The 15,832-nt window shown below is 48.1% G+C and overlaps 2 protein-coding genes across 5 annotated transcripts in view; both read left to right on the top strand.

Moving 5' to 3' along the window:
- Nucleotides 1–15,832, top strand: part of LOC147029209 (uncharacterized) — a 159,569-nt gene that overhangs the window by 80,897 nt on the left and 62,840 nt on the right. The gene's annotated exons all lie outside the window — the stretch shown is intronic.
- The window catches only part of LOC147029212 (uncharacterized), a 299,659-nt gene that overhangs the window by 27,385 nt on the left and 256,442 nt on the right, over nucleotides 1–15,832 (top strand). The window contains exon 1 of one of the 4 annotated variants that reach the window (XM_085876423.1): nucleotides 930–947. The exons of the other annotated variants lie outside the window; for them this stretch is intronic. The gene's annotated coding sequence lies outside the window, so the exon portion shown is untranslated. Of the gene's footprint in view, nucleotides 1–929; nucleotides 948–15,832 lie in introns of those variants that run through there. 4 annotated transcript variants of the gene reach the window in all.

The following is a 15,832-nucleotide window of genomic DNA, read 5'->3' on the forward strand; positions in this document are numbered from 1 at the left end:
GAGGAAAGGGGTGGGGAGGGGAGGGAAGGGGAGAGGTGGGGAGGGGAGGGAAGGGGAGAGGTGGGGAGGAAGTGTCTCATATTTTGAGCTTTTGGGGCTTGTGTTAGAAAGTTTTTCCCTTTCCCCCCATTCATTTGAATGTGCATCCCAGAAACCCCATTTATCATCGACTGGCGTCCGCAGACATTGTTCGGAACTAGATATAGATGGTTATTGGCTCACAAGGAGCTCGTCCGCCCTTTGTGAATGTGAATTATTATCAACATCAAAAAAATAAAATGTCAATTTCTGTGGGAGATCTTCACCGAGGGGAGATGGTGATACAAGGCGAACCCTTGGGTCGGATCCTCGGTCTCGTTTCCTCGACTTTCCCCAAGAAACCAAGGAATCCTCCACAGGATCAGTCTCGGACACTGAGGAGAACCAGATCACGTGTTTCACTCTGTGTTCCAGAGTTCGGGATCCCCTGGTCGGGTGAACCGGATACACTTTATCAGTTGATCCAGAATCTCCATCGACTCTGTAAATCGGTCTTAAAATTAATAAAGGAAATGGAGGCGAACAGAATGAACTCCGTGACTTGTTTTATTTTATGTATTTGACTCCAATCGATGAGTTTGGGTTCATGGGGTTTATGAGGCCTCGAGGTTCTGATCGCGTCATGAAACACAAAAGAAGAAGAAGAAGCTCGAGATTAAAAATCAAAAGAATAATAATATGAGTCGTCAACAACTATAATGGAGATCAGTGATTGAAAGGACAATAAAAGTGATTATTGAAAAAGGAAGAAGAAGTGAGTTAGCCGGAAGTAGGAGGAAGAACTTCCGGGTTCATGTTCCTGTGACCTTGTTCTCTCCAACCCGGGTCCTCGTGGTCGGGGAGGAAATGATGTGAAGAGGAGGAGAGAGAGAGAGAGAGAGAGAGAGAGAGAGAGAGAGAGGGAAACGGTAATTTAAATATAAAATAATTCTCTGTTCCTTCATGACGGAAACGAAGGGAAGTTAAAGGAGTTTTTATTCAATGTTTGTTGAGGTGTTTGGTTGTTGATTTAATGAGGTGTTTTTCACTCGTTTTGTTTTATTCACCACGTTGTTTAATATGGAATCGGCAAAGTCGAGAAGCGAACGTCGAATTCTTCTTTCATTCGCTTCTGACTTTACCTGAAACGTGTTCACTACTGGAAACTTACCAACTCTCCCGTGGTCCGTGATTGCGCCGCACAGCTGATGATTTTGACGCAATTTCCGGTTACTTCGGCCTGGATTCGGGATCAGCGAACAAATAATGTAAATCACGATTAAAAAATATTTTTTGATGATGCGAGAGATATCTTTATTAAAATTAATTTTGGGAAAAAAAATAATTGAATAAACAAATAAACGATCACTTCCAGTCAATAATAAAATAAATTAAAAGTTCCGGAAAGAGTTTCAAAATCACTCCCGGTCATGTTAAATACAAAATAAACACTTCCTGTCGTGAAAAAAAATCACTTTCGGAAGGATAAAATTAACTTTGGGAAAAAAATAATTGAATAAATAAATAAACACTCCCGGCATGCATCATTCCCCATGAAAAAAAAACCGGAAACAAAAAAAAAACCAGAAGCAAAATAAAAACGGAAGCAAAATGGTCAAAGCCAACCACACGGATTCACAATTGCCAGGGTATTGTGTTGATTTTGTTGTTTCCTATTCTCTCATGTGCACGCATTAAGTAATATTCACAAGATAGAAATAAAACCCAATCGTGTTTATACACCACACAGCGTTCAACAACAACCGGAAGCAAAAGGTCATATCCAACGACACGGATTCCAAATAGCCAGGGGTATTGTGTTGTTGTTGTTGTTTCCTATTCTCTTCACGTGCACGCGTTAAGTGTGAAGCTCACTGCGTTCGCTATTAATCATCATCACGAAACTTCGTACAACGAGGATTAAACCTCATTCTTCCTTTTAACTACAAATTACCGAAACTTTTTATTATCAACTTGTAAATCCAATTATATCTCTAAATGAGGAGGTGTAACGAGGGTACGAGGTACGATAACCTACTTTACCTGTTCCGTGGGATATTTAACCTTCATCACCTGAATGGAGATGAACCTCCTGATTCATCTATCGATAATTCCAGCAGTGTGTGTGTGTGTGTGTGTGTGTGTGTGTGTGTGTGAGACCGCCGTTTCTCGACAAGCGCCGGTCCGATCTGGTTGAAACCTGCCAGGAATATTGCCGGGGACCCGCGGATGTTCCTTTTCAAGGTTTGATATTAATCGGACGAGCGGTTCCCAAGTTACGGCCATTTTATTGTTTTTTCAGTGTTGGAAAGGTATATATATCGCAGCTGATGTGTCGTTCCACCTTAACATGCCATTTTTTTCCAAAGATATCTTAGAATAATGATAACAGCATCATTATAATAATAGCACAATAATTGGCAGTAATAAAAAGAATAACGTGATACAACGACCAATGTCTGTAAACCAATAACGACCAATATATTGTCTGTCAACCAATGACAGGACATGGTGCTATGACGTCACGAATGATGTCACAATGTTTATTTTCTGATTTTTTTTTTTTTTTTTTTTTTTGCACGATTGATGCCACAATTCTTCTTCTTCGTTTGGTATGACGTCACAATCGATGCTGGGGACCTGAGTATGTGCCTTTTGAAGGTTTTATATCGTTCTTCATCCGTTTCAGCTGTTTCCCAAATGTTTCCCAAGGTTTAAAGCTGTTTTTTCCCAAGGTTTGAATTAATTGTTGTGCTTTTGGTAGACATTTGTGAATACATTTACAGAGACAGGGGTGAGAGAGGATGGAGGGGGAGAGGGGAGGGGGGCGATAGAGGGGGGGTGAGAGAGAGAGGGGCATCATAATTCAAGAGAGGGGGGGGTGAGAGTGGGGGCGAGAGAGAGGAGGGGCAAGACTCGGGGGAGAGAAAGGGGGGGGGGAGAGAGAGGGGACGTCACAATTCTTCTTCTTCTTCGTTTGATATGACGTCACAATTGACGCTGGGGACCTGAGTATGTTCCCAGGTGTTTCCCAAGTTATGGCCATTTATGATACGGTTGGTCCGATCTAATTGAAAAAAATGCCCCAATCCAGTCGTCGTTTACGAGAGCGAAGGAACAAAGCTGCACATACTGGCATGCACCTACGGGCCCGCACTTACGGGCCCGCACTAGTCATCTTAAAAACTCCCAAACATCGTGTGGGTCTAAAATGCAACATTCCTCGTCAATCTTCGGGGGACATTCCGTGTCAGGGATGTTGGACTCCTCAGGGAAATTATTCTGGAATTCTACAACTCACTGGGAACATCATGAACACAGTCCCCACTCCCACTCCCCTTCCCCACCGTGTCGCTCTGCACCAGCCACGCTGTCCCTCCCTCCCCCCACATCCCTCCCTTCGCCCACATCCCTCCCTTCCCCCCTCCCCACCAGGCTGTCCCCCTCCCCACCACGCTGTACCCCTCCCCTCCATCCCCCTCCCCTCCACGCTGTCCCCCCTCCCCTCCACGCTGTCCCCCCTCCCCCCCCCCCCCTCCCCTCCACGCTGTCCCCCCTCCCCTCCATGCTGCCGACCCTCCCCCACGCCTTTCAGGATCGTGTACGTTTCCCATCAAAGCACAAATCTCGTTTTTCAGATGATTGGACGAGATGAACCTGGAAATTTATCTTCCAGGAAAGTTGTAATTCATGGTGTATCTGGGTGAGAGAATTACAGTGAAATTGAATTTACGTGTGTGCTGGTTGTTCTCACCATGTGTGGGTTTCAGAAGGTGGAACGGACCTCTCCAGTTGTGTGTGTGTGTGTGTGTGTGTGTGTGCGTGTGTGTGTGTGTGTGTGTGTATGTGTATGTGTGTGTGTGTGTGTGTGTGTGTGTGTGTGTGTGTGTGTGTGTGTGTGTGTGTGTGTGTGTGTGTGTGTGTGTGTGTGTGTGTGTGTGTGTGTGTGTGTGTGTACAATAAGTGTGTGTCTAATCTTCATAAAAATCATGATACAGGGAGTCGTCAACTTACGACGGTCTCGATGTACGACGTTTCGTGGTTGCGACGCATCTCCCATAAATTATTAAGAAAAAAACCAAGCGCAAAAACGTCCGAAAATTATCCACAAACAGTGATCGATCTTGCTTTGAGTCTAATCTGAACAGTAGAAACACCCCAACCATCCACTCTCTGTGTGTCAACCCAATCTTCAAGTTCGTCTTCCAGTTTTTCTTTGGCATTTCCTACCTCTGAAAGCCTTTGTTGACTTTTTGCAGCGAGAAAGTTGGCCCCTCTGTGAGTTTTGAATTCCTCGTGTATGTTTCTTCATACCGTACTCTTACCAAATCAATATCTCTTGAAATATATTCTGAGGTCGCAAACTCATCACTGAAGAAAGCAGGGAAACACACAAACAGCCGTGGCGATCAGGGAAGACACTTGGAGTGTGGATTTAACTTTTTATAGCTCAGCTGTGGTTTACCTCGCACATTCTACGTTTTTCAAGTTTCGGTTAACAATGCAAGGTCATAAACGTAAATATAAATACCATATAGATAAATATCGACGTCGATAAAAGGTGGTTTCACTTGAGGGAGGCTTCCGATCCTCTTGGGGAGCCTCGACTCGTGCCGGGGATGACTCCTCAATCGCTCTCGGGTGGAATGCGGTAGCTCCGTCGCCACCATTCCCGGGTGGAGTTCCTGGGGGGGAAAACACCTGGGGAGGGAATGTCAGAGGGAGGAGTACCTGCAGGAGGAGTACCTGCGGGAGCCAGATGGCGAACTGACACAGTGGTCTCCCTGCAATCAGGAAGTCTAACATGGGCATACTCAGGATTAGCATCGATGAGTTCGACCTTCTCCACCATTGGTTCATACTTGCTTTGTCGTACCGGGCGCTTCATGAACACTGTTCCCGGATAGGTTAGCCAGTTGGGCACCGATTGGCCGTCAGTATACCGTCGTTGGTGAGTAAACATTCGTTCGTGCGGAGTAGCATTGATGGACATACAGAGCAAAGAGCGTATGGAATTCACGGCGTCGAGAAGGGTAACCTCCCACCGCTCGGGGCCCAGTCCTCTCTTTCAGCGCCAGGGTTACGGCTTTCCAAATGACTCCATTATACCGTTCCACCTGCCCATTACCCTGTGGGTTGTAACCCGTCGTTCGACTAGTTGCTATGCCGTGTTCATATAGGAACTGTTTGAGCTCGGCCGACGTGAAACACGGCCCTCTGTCTGAATGTATGTACGAAGGTTTTTCAAACATGGCAAAGAGGTCAGAGAGACATTTCACGACAGTGCCCGAGGTCATATCCGAGCACAGGAATGCAAATGGGAACCTTGAGTATTCATCAACAACCGTGAGTATGTATCTGTTGTCTGTCTCAGTCGGCAGGGGCCCTTTGAAGTCAATATTTAGTCTCTCGAAGGGTGAAGTGGCCTTGATCAACCTGCCAGAAGCGGCGCCATAGAATCTGGGTTTTAGTTCAGCACAAACAGGGCAAGAAGCATTCATTTGTTTCATATCTTCGATAAAATAGGGAAGGTTTTGTCTGCGTACGAAATGTGCCATTCTGGTTACCCCTGGGTGGCACAGAGACACATGAAGGTCTTGCAAAGCCCGACCGATTGTCGCCGAACAGTAGACCCGAGAGAAGGTGTCTGCAGCAGGGTTTTCCCTCCCGGGCCGATCGACAATGTCGTAACTATAATAGGATAGGTCTATCCTCCATCTCATTATTTTCTCGTTCTTAATTTTCCCGTTATTTTTCCCATCAAACATGAAGGCAACGGATCGCTGGTCCGTGACGAGTGTGAAGTGGTTGCCCAGTAAATAATGTCTCCATTTACGTAGGGCTTCGACAATAGCGTACGCTTCCTTCTCTATCGCCGAGTGTCTCTGCTCGCTTCCAGAGAGAGTTCTCGAGAAGAACGCGATGGGTCGTCCGGACTGATTGAGCGTCGCGGCAATCGCGTGATCGGAAGCGTCCGTTTCCACCACGAACGGCACCATGCTGTCGATCAATAATACCACGGAATTACTGATATCATGTTTGAGGCTTTGGAAAGCTTTTACAACAGCGGCATCTGGCGGGAAGTTTTTGCAATGCACCAGGGGATGTATTTTCTCAGAGTATTGGGGAATCCATCTTGCGTAGTAAGCAAACATTCCAATCACTCGACGCAATGTCTGCAGGTCATGAGGTGGGGGTAGCTCACGGAGTGGGCGCAATCGTTCAGGATCGGGCTTAATCGTGCCATCGGCTATTGTGTAGCCGAGAAGATCAATTGACTTTGCCGAGAATACGCATTTGTCGTAGTTGAGAGTCAGATTATATTTTCTAGCAATGCTCAAGAATCTGTCCAGATTCATATCATGTTCCCCCCCGATCCTTACCGCACACCGTGACATTGTCCACGTAAACAAAAGTGTCTTTGAGGTTTTCATCCGAGATGATGTCGTCCATAACTCGTTGGAAGCAAGCCACTCCATTAGTGACACCGAACGGAATCCTCCTAAATTGATAGAGGCGTCTACCTGCCTCGAACGCGGTGTAAGGTTTGTCTTCCTCTCAAATGGGAATTTGATGATAGGCGCTTCGCAAATCGATGGTGCTGAATAAATCAGCAATTAGCCAGCATAAGCACGGAGTCCGGTATACTCTCAATTCTCACCATTCAACGAGCACCAAGTGAACCACCGCCGTAAATGACATTGCCCCAGGGACAATCCCACCGACCACACGGCATCTCGGTCTTATCTGTCCCGTGTGCGAGCTGCGCGACACGTGATCGCACGTCACCTCATCCTTTATTCATCACATTCTCCCCATCTTTAAAATGTAACTAGAGGCTCAACTAATGCACCATGATTACTTCAAAGCTATAGGAGATACATTTCAAGCAGTGCGAACTATTCAAACTACAGAAGCATACATTTCAAGCAGTGAGGATTATTTTGAGTTTTAGAAGCATGGTAAGGTGCCATCGAGGGATGCCGATAATCCCCTTTACAGATCGAGTCGGCGCGGGGGTTTTATCCGTCGACCTCTCCGGGAGTAAATGGTGGTTTCACTTGAGGGAGGCTTCCGATCCTCTTGGGGAGCCTCGACTCGTGCCGGGGATGACTCATTGATCGCTCTCGGGTGGAATGCGGTAGCTCCGTCGCCACCATTCCTGGGTGGAGTTCCTGGGGAGGGAATGTCAGAGGGAGGAGTACCAGATGGAGGAGTACCTGCAGGAGGAGTACCTGCGGGAGCCAGATGGCGAACCGACACAGTGGTAGTGAACCACCACCATAAATGACATTGCCCCAGGGACAATCCCACCGACCGCGCGGCATCTCGGTCTTATCTGTCCTGTGTGTCCGAACCGGATCACTCTACCAACTACCGACTACCTTTCCGGATCGGATGCAGTCGAGCGGCACTGCCAAGGACGTACCGGCTGGAAGGAACGGATTGTTGGGAATAAAGATCCGGCTAAACTTAGATTCGAACCATGCTGGACCAATGGAGGAAAAGACAAAGGCGAGCTGGGAACATATTGTTACGGTTATAGAAATTCGCATTACACCATAAAGAGTCCTCAGGTGAGATATATCGGTAAGTTCATGTGTAGTTAGCCCAAACCTGTTGTATAGAGGGAATATGTGTGATTCATCTGGGCTGCGACGCTTTGAGTTAGCCATTTTTTCTTTCTCTATTGTTATTTTCGACCATTAATCCCCCAACAACTCAAACACCACCACCTTCGCCTCTTTACCTCCACAACTCCATCCCGCAAACATCGCTTCACCACCATTCTCAAACGACGCCCGCCAACAACCAAACTCCCACCACCTCCGCCTTTCTACGACACGTCGTGCCGTGGGCTGTGAATGCGTTCCTTTCGCCTCAAAAAGCGGATCAGGAATGCTTCACGCCCCCTTTTCATCCATCCAATGACCAAGCATCAGGTGGTGTAGCCCCGCCTCCGAACCCGCTGTAAATGCGTTCCTTTCGCCCTGAAAAGCGGACCAGGAATGCTTCACGCCCCCTTTTTTCCCGACCAATGGCTGAACAGAGGGTGGCGTGGCCCTGCCTCCAATCGCGTTTTGATCCGAATATTTGCATTTACGCTCCTCCTGAGGCCTATAAAGATGCGAGCGCAAGGCGCCTCTCGGGGAGTTGCAGGGAAGTTGGAGGGAGTTGGAGTTCGCGCGGTTCGGTTGCAGGCGGCTGGTCGAGTTCAAGTTCAAGTCAAGGGAAGATGGCGTTCGGCAACGAGGTTGCGGTGTGGGGGTCGCTCGTCTCGTCGCGGGGTCCAAGCCAGCCAGCCATTCCCCTCTCCCTGAGCATCAGCAATTCCCCCCCCCCCATCCGCGCTGAGATAGTGCCGGGGGGGCCCCGTTCCTCCCCCACCCTAAACGTGGTGCCAACAAAACCGCTCGCGCGGAGCACGCCGGAGAGGACTCGCCGACCACGCCAGGGGCACGGAGTCGGGGCGCAGCTGCGCGAACATTGCAGCTTGCCCGCCATCGCGTCACGAGGACGCGGGTAAGAACTTCCCGGTCTCGTGGACCTGGCCGATCCTTCAGGATCCACGTACATTTGGTCTACGGACCTGTCTGCCTCCTTGCCTATGAGGGTGGCTTTCTTTCTTTCGGGTTGAATGCATGCTGTGGCGCCGTGTCCAATAAGTTGAACTGCTTAAGTGTCTGTGCCTGTACATTGCCCCTTTTATTCGGTGTAACTCTTTCTATTGCATTTGCTTTTGTTGCATTATTGTATGACTGTAAAATACGTGCTTCCGTGTGTGTGTGTGAATAAATGTGCTTACTTGTTGAACTGTTTTCCCGCTTTGCTTCGTCTCCTTCCTTTTAGTGAATCTCCATCTTGCATCACGTAAGGAATTGATAGTGGGTTTAAAACGCCCGGTAATTAATCGGAACTGTCAAGGCCGATGATAACTCCGCTCGGTTATCCCTGTAATACGGAACGAACCGCTTAAGTGGTTCGTGTCCGGAGTCGGCCTGTGGCGTGGTACGATCGCCCGGTCTACCACTCGCGCAGGTACTTAGGTAGGTCGAATTTGGCGAGCAACCCTATCCTGCACGGGTGGGCAATTGGCACGATCGTGGTGAGGTTAAACCCCCACCCGTGACTGGCTCCGGGCGGTAGTTCCCGGAGGGTCACGACTGAATTGTCCGTTCCGGTGGGTGAGGCGGCTGCCATTCGAGTCAAGCGGCCGATCGCACGCCGGGTGGGCCAGAATTCACAACAATATCTACAATTATTATTTATTCTCAAGAAGTGAGGAAAAGCATGTGGCACAACAAAAGGTTTATTGGGGATGTAATGCAGGGAAAGATGAGAGAGGTGTGGGGTGCGACAATTATACAAGCAACTTACAAAAGCAGACACAGTGAAGACTTGACGCGCGATTAATAAAAGCAACAATAAAAGATCTTATACAAGCTTCCCTAACGGGCAGGTGCCAACACTCTCAGACACACACTCAGACAAAGTAAACCTAATTGTGAAGGACTTTTGCAGCCAGCGAGGGAGGGAGTTGAGGTTACAGTTTCTCGGTACCTGAGCATTTTGGGGGAGGGATGCTCCGTGGTGTGGCACCCGAAAAAATTTGTGTGGTTCGGTCCACAGCCGCACGAGTGGTAATCGTGTCTGTAGCAGGAGCTTGAGTGGAGAAGAGCGGAGTCCAATACTGAGAATGGAGCAGCAGACAGGACCAGGTAAGAGGCTTGGTCAAGGTCGTGTTGGCGGGGACCAGCACAGTTGGCAGGCCATCGAGGCGAGGCATAGGCAGAGCCAAGCCGCAGGAACACTTTCACAACAACTCCTTCAATTCTCCACTTTCCAACTGACTTCGCACGCCTTCGACCTTCTTTCAACCAACTCCCACCGACTTCTTCCTTTCAATCAACAACAACTGACTTCTTCCTTTCATTCTACAAACAACCACCGACTTCTTCCTTTCAATCTACAACCACCTTCTCTAAGGATTGCTCCGTACTTTATAGATCCCGGAGCTCGGGGAGGAGCCATGGCGAAACCGACGTCATTGTCCGATCCGAGCATCCCGATTGGACCGGCCCTTCATGTGGTCTGCCTTTGTGGGCGTTGTTTCAGCCAGACACTGGTTTGGCCCGCCCACGCCGTGCGTGTCTGGGTTTGGGAAGGTGGATGGTGGCGCAGCTTCCATAGCGAACGTCGGGATTTTGCCTCAGAAAACGAGACTCCGGATACAGCGGGCAGACGGTGGTACGCTGTGGTAAGCGAAACGAGGGCAGCAAGAGAGAAGAATTTACCTCAGAAAAAGGAGGGAATAAAATAAAAGGGTAAAAATGATTTATTAATCCTAACTATAGCCCATCGCAATGCACTTCCCTGTCTTCCCACTAAACACAAGGAAGGGATCTAACTACACGTATATTAATGGAATAACTGACTCTGGACAAATTTTATGTTGTATGCATACGGTTATCGGAACCGTAACAATATCAATACCGACGGAGCCGAGACGCAATTGTCCAGACGCAATTGCCGCTTTGATTATTTTTGTCAGCATAAAGAAAGAGAAGAAGAAGAAGCAATAGTAAAGAACACCACACACACGCACACGCACACACACACACACACACACATACCTCTTTTTTTTGTGTGTACCTTGTCGAGGCTCGTATGAGAGCTAACACACAACGCACAGCAAGGGGAGCATGAAACGAGGGGTGGGAGTAGGAAGGACAAAACACTGGGGAACAGAGACATTAGGAGATCTGTGGAAGGGAGAGGGATTGAGTGGGGAACATGAGGAATACAAGATTGACATTACAGGGACTTTTAGGAAGGAAAGCAGGCAATTTGAAGGAGGTGGGTTTGGGGCGGATTAAGGGGGTAGAAAAGATTGAGGTTTTGGATGGGGGATGATAGGTGGTGGTGAACAGCTGTTTTGAAGGCCTGGAGGGAAGAATGAGATTGAATAGATTATAGAGAGGGAGTTTATTCCAAAGGTGGGGAAAAAAAGGAATGAAAGAGTAAAGGTGAGCAGTGATTCGTGATTTTGGTAGTTTTACCAGAAGTGGGTTGTTCGCGGACCTTGAGCGCCCTGCGGAAATGTGGTCTGGACAAATTGCAGAGAGTGGGGGGGGGGTGCGAGGCCATGTATATGTATCATGTATAATGTATCTATAATTCCAGCCATCTCTGTGTGTGTCTGTCTGTCTGTCTGTCTGTCTGTCTGTCTGTCTGTCTGTCTGTCTGTCTGTCTGTCTGTCTGCGACCGCCGTTTCTCGATGACTGCCGGTCCGATCTGATTGAAACTTGCCAGGAATATTGCCGGGGCCCCGCAGATGTGCCTTTTCGAGGTTTGATATCAATCGGACAAGCGGTTCCCAAGTTACGGCCATTTTACTGCTTTTTCAGTTTTGAAAAGGTGTATATATGGCAGCTGAAGGTGTCGTTCCACCTTCTCACCTTATCATGCCAATTTTTTCCCCAAATTATTAATAACCGGACGATCACCGGTCCGATCGGATTGAAACTTGCCAGGAATATTGCCGGGGACCCGATGATGTGCCTTTTCAAGGTTTGATATCAATCGGACAAGCGGTTCCCAAGTTACGGCCATTTATCTGTCGACCAATGACAAGACACGGTGCTATGACAACACGAATGACGTCACAATTAATGTTTATTTATTTATTATTATTTTTATTTTATTTGCACGAGTGATGGTCCGATCTGATTGAAACTTGCCAGGAATATTGCTGGGGACGCGCGGATGTGCCTTTTCAAGGTTTGATATTAAGCGGTTCCCAAGTTACGGCCATTTATCTGTCAACCAATGACAAGACACGGTGCTTTGACATCACGAATGAGCTCACAATTAATGTTTATTTATTATCATTTTTTTTTTGCACGATTGACGTCACAATTCTTCTTCTTCTTCATTTGGTATGACGTCACAATCGACGCTGGGGACCTGAGTATGTGCCTTTTCAAGGTTTGATATCGTTCTTCATCCGTTTCAGCTGTTTCCCAAGTGTTTCCCAAGGTTTGAAAGCTGTTTTTTTTCCAAAGGTTTAAATTAATTGTTAAAATTATTAATTAATCCCAAGGTTTGAATTTTCCCAAGGGAAAGCTGTTTCCCAAGGGTTTGAAAGCTGTTTTTTTTCCCAAGGTTTGAATTAATTGTTGTACTTGGTAGACATTTGTGAATACATTTACAGAGAGAGGGGCGAGAGAGGAGGGGCGAGAGAGGGGGAGCGAGAGGGGCGTCACAATTCAAGAGACGGGAGAGAGGAGGGGGAGAGAGGGGGCGAGAGAGGGTGCGTCACAATTCAAGAGAGGAGGGGTGAGAGAGGAGGGGCGAGACTAGGGGGAGAGAGGGGGCATCACAATTCTACTTCTTCTTCATTTGATATGACGTCACAATTGATGCTGGGGACCTGAGTATGTTTCCCAGGTGTTTCCCAAGTTATGGCCATTTATGATACGGTTGGTCCGATCTAATTGAAAAAATGCCCCAATCCAGTCATCGTTTACAAGAGCGAAGGAACGAAGCTGCACATACTGGCACGCACCTACGGGCCCGCACTAGTATTGTCAATGATTATATTGTTACGGATCTGGAAGCCATTTGCACACAGACAGACAGCAGTCCCGAAGCTTAGTTATTTCGATAAGTGTGTGTTTATAGGTAGAATTCCTCCTTCTGTCTAATGGGAATTTTGTGTGTGCACTAAGAGTTACTTTTTAGTTAGGTTTTTAATACATCCTCCACATCAACAACAACTACAACAAAACAGCACCCCCCCCCCCCCCGCATTCAACCCGGTCGCCATTACGCAAGTGTCTTTGGCTGAGGACATGGGCGGAGCCTCCATCCCTTCGGCTCGAAGCTCAGCCAATGAGCAGAGGGCAAGCACCACACGCACGCCCCAGCCAATTGGGAGGCTGCCACAAGTCGCCTGACAATCCACCGTCCAATCAGGAGGTGAGTGGCGAGGAGAAGAAACCCTCCCACCTCAAGAAGGTAGAGTGGTTGTGAAAGAGGAGAGGACGGCAGTTCGGAGGATCGTGGCGATTGCGGCAGACGGTTGTGGTCGTGGCTGAGCGTTCAGCAGGATTGGGGCGATTGGCTTGGTCGACGAGGGTTCTGCAGTCTTCGTGGCAACTGCGGAGAGCCTGCGATCTTGGTGATTTGCTTTGTCTGCAGTCTTCGTGGCGACTGCAGAGAGCCTGCGATCTTGGTGATTTGCTTCGTCTGCAGTCTTCGTGGCGACTGCAGAGAGCCTGCGATCTTGGCGATTTGCTTAGTCTGCAGTCTTCGTGGTGACTGCGGAGAGCCTGCGATCTTGGAGATTTGCTTAGTCTGCAACTGTGCTGGCTGGCGCCTGTAGCGTGGTTCTTGGTCCCCGGAGCTTGGTGCAGCGTTGGTTGCGGTGGGTTCGAGTCCCGCCACCGGACAAGCTCGAACAGACCACACGAGGGGAGACAGGTACCCTGGCGCTGCTGAGATCGAAATAGATGCACGGGGTCCAGTTGCGTGTGTGCGTGTGCGCGTGTGTGTGTGTGTGTGTGTGTGTGTGTGTGTGTGTGTGTGTGTGTGTGTGTGTGTGTGTGTGTGTGTGTGTGTGTGTGTGTGTGTGTGTGTGTGTGTGCGCGTGCGCGCGCGCGTGTGCCTCATCTTTAAGTAGAATTGTTGAAGTGCCTTGTACATACCTGCATTGCTTTTAGTGTTTTACTCTCCTCTTTTTGTGCTTCCCTCCCCGATTATTATTGTAAAATAAATCCCCCGTTAAATGTTCCAGTTCATTTCTGTTCTTTCTTTGATTGACCCAGCATGGTGCGGGCTTGAGAAATAGTAAGGCCGTACGTGCCGTAAATTGTTCATTTGGACTGGCGCGGCTTTGGTAACCCTTGCTCGGTTACGCCGGGATCCGAGTCGGTAATTGCAACTCTGTCCGGACAAAGTCGGCCGAGGGTGTGGTTTCCCCTCCTGCGTGACTTGGGTCGGGGAAATGCTCTTTCGTGGGTACTTAGGTATATTGAAATTAGGCAATTAACCCTACCTCACGCGGTTGAGGTATTGGCGTAAACGGTCCTGAGGTGACCCGTCGACTCCGGAGTTATCCGGGATGACGACCTATAAATTCCAGGTGTTTGGTGGGAGGCGACTCCACTGCTCCACCAAGTGATCATTTATCGCCACCGAACCCCGGCCCACAACAATATATATCCGATATGCAGACATGTATTGTACATGATTATACATGCTATATACACACATATATTGAACATGATTATTCATATTAAACACACACATAAAAAAATATTAAACACACACATACTGTACATGATTATGCACGCGTATATTGTCCATGATTATCTTTCTATAATTCCAGCTGTGTGTGTGTGTGTGTGTGTGTGTGTGTGTGTGTGTGTGTGTGTGTGTGTGTGTGTGTGTGTGTGTGTGTGTGTGTGTGTGTGTGTGTGTGTGTGTGTGTGTGTGTGTGTCTGTGATCGCTGTTTCTCGACAACCACTGGTCCGATCGAATTGAAGCTTGCCAGGTATATTGTTGGGTTCCTGAGTATGTGCCATTTTAAGGTTTGATATTAATCGGACAAGTGGTTCCCAAGTTATGGCCATTTATTTACCAAACCAATGACAGGACACGTTGCTGCGTAGGCGTGGCCGATGGGGAAAGGGCGCCTTATTTTCCAATGACAGGACGCGTTGCTGCGGCCATTTATTTACAAAACCAATGACAGGACACGTTGCGGCGTTGGCGTGGCCGATGGGGAAAGGGCGCCTTAGCTACCATGGCGTAGGAGTGGCAATGGTCAATGGCAGCGATGTCATGGCTAGCAAAGACAGGGAGGTAAACTTGATTTTAATTTGGATTTTAATTAACTCTGTGTGTGCAACTGTGTGTGCAACAACAGCAGTTGTTACTTCAATGCAAGCGATAATTTGTGAAATGCATGTGAACATTCCATACGGGCACGCACTACTTCCGAATGGTGATGACTTACTGTGTTGAAACTAATTTCTCGATTTATGTGCATTTATAGATAAACACAATGCCCCAATCCAGTCGTCGTTTAGGAGAGCGAAGGAGCGGCCAGTGTAGTTGTTTCTGACACGTGCTTTGAAAGTTTTTATTTTATTTTATTATTTTTTTTTTTTTGCACGTACAGCCACGCAAGTACGGCTAACGCACTTGTTCATATAAAACACATATATTGTACATGATTATATATCCGATATACAGACGTATTGTAGATGATTATACATGCTATTGTTCCGAATTCGCGCCCGCCGGCGTGCGAACGGCCACGTGACTCTAATTGTGGCACGTCGCCCACCGGACGGACAATTCTGTCATGACCCTCTCGGACTAACGCCGGGAGCTAGTCACAGGTGGGCCTTTCGGCCTCACCACGATCGTGCCAATCGGCCACCCGCGTGGGATAGGGTTGTTTGCCAAACTCGACCTCCCTAAGTACCCATGCGGAGGGTAAACCGGGCGATCGCACCTCGCCGCAGGTCGACTCCGGACACGGGCCACTTAAGCGATCCATTCCGTACTATCGGGATAACCGAGCGGTGTTATCGTCGGCCTCTACGGTTTCGATTAATTATCGGGCGTATTAAGCCCACTACCAACCCTTTACGTGAAGCAAGATGGAGATTCAATTAAAGAAAAGAGGAAGCGAAACGGGAAAACAGTTCAACATGATGCACATTTATTCCGCGGCACACGCAGAGCACACATATAGCAAATGCAACAAAAGAAACAATGACGCAGAGATACTACTGACC

This window comes from Eptatretus burgeri, chromosome 4 (assembly GCF_056783735.1).
Source record: "Eptatretus burgeri isolate ZD-2024b chromosome 4, Ebu_testis_v1, whole genome shotgun sequence".
NCBI classification, from domain to species: domain Eukaryota; kingdom Metazoa; phylum Chordata; class Myxini; order Myxiniformes; family Myxinidae; genus Eptatretus; species Eptatretus burgeri.